Source organism: Pundamilia nyererei, unplaced genomic scaffold (assembly GCF_000239375.1).
Source record: "Pundamilia nyererei isolate P.nyererei 1_Seehausen unplaced genomic scaffold, PunNye1.0 scaffold00952, whole genome shotgun sequence".
NCBI lineage: Eukaryota > Metazoa > Chordata > Actinopteri > Cichliformes > Cichlidae > Pundamilia > Pundamilia nyererei.
Genome location: NW_005188353.1, coordinates 39,328 through 40,904, shown reverse-complemented (window position 1 = coordinate 40,904; position 1,577 = coordinate 39,328).

Genomic DNA, 1,577 nt, shown 5'->3' with positions numbered 1-1,577 from the left:
GAAGTAGAGTCAAGAAATTGTAAGTCTCCAGGAATCATAATGGAAGAATGTGATAGAAAGAGGAACATCTCTGTCTGTTTTTATGCTGATATGGTGATGGTGTATATCTTACCCTGGGTGTGTTTAATAAAATGAAAAGTGTTGCTCACACACATAAGGAACATTAAGATTAAGTAAAGGTTAAGTAAAGTTAATATAAAGGATAGAGCCCAGAACATGATATTTTGAACCAACTTTGAATAATTAAGAGAACAATAGATGAACACAGTAGATTATTGAGGTGTAGCAGAGAGAGGCGTTTTGTTTTGTTTCCTGTACAGGAGATTTCAGGACAACAGCGACCACAAGGGTTGGCGAGAATGAAGCAAGCCCCAGACCGAACGGAACCAACTAGAGGAGGGGGACCCAGAAAAGAAGCACAGAGCACAGAGAACCACATGTGTTGTTTAAGAGACTAAAAGTTCGTTAGACACAGGTTAAATGTGAGCATAAGAGTAATGATGCGAGTGGAAAAGAAAACATTAATTTCAGTGATGTTACAGGAAATCTAAAGGTCAACATAAAGTCATTCAAAATGTCCATTTGAAAACTATTATTTTGATCTTCTATCAAAACCCAGTATTCGTAATAAAACACACAGGCAGGTCATGTGTTGTAGTTTACCATACAACCATGGTAAAAAGAAAATACAACGTCTTTATATTGTGAAGTTTTATGCATGATCTCAAAGTAACAATAGTTTTAAAAAGACCTGGCCCTTAACAGGTCTTAAAATGAAGTAAATATAACCTTAGATGAACAACAATATATGACATATCACACGGTCTCATTATTTATTTAACAAAACAATATGTCATCATGAGCAGTTGTGCTGTAAAAAATAAAGCATCCTTACTGCTTGCACGTGAGTATGATGGTAATATCAGCCAGCTAATAAAATGCACTTTATTAATTCATTATCAGCAAGTCTATACAAATAGTTTTCATTTGCATGTTACAACAATGAAATGAGCTGCACTTCAGTTTGGGAGGAGAAGGCCATTAAAAAAGTTTATTAATCTACAGAGAAAGAAGAGAAAGATTATTCACAAGTTCAAGACAGCTGCCAAACTTCCCAGGAGTGGGTATCCCAGCAAATTTATCCTAAAAGTCAGGTTTCGCAAAGCTCTGAGAAACTGCAGAAGGTTGTTTGTAAGGGTAGTCAGGAGAAAGCCTCTTCTCTCTATAAAGAACATGGCAACATGGTTTAAATTTGTAGTTGAATCTGAATAAACCACAAGACCTAAACACAAGAGACCAAGATGGAAATATTTGGCTATAATGCGCAATGCCACATTTGGCTAAATCCAAACTCAGCACATCACAGCATGCCTCATCGCGACTGTCAAGCACGATGATGTAGACCATGCCTATTCAACTACGAAGTTAGTTGGGCCAGATTTTCAAACCGAGGAATTTATCTGGGCCAGATATTTTTTTTGAAGCCAGTAAGCAGCAGATCATGATCAGTTTCAAACCCACACAACTGTACTCAAACATCATTTCGCCAGCTGTGTGTCCCTCTAACGGTAGTAAAC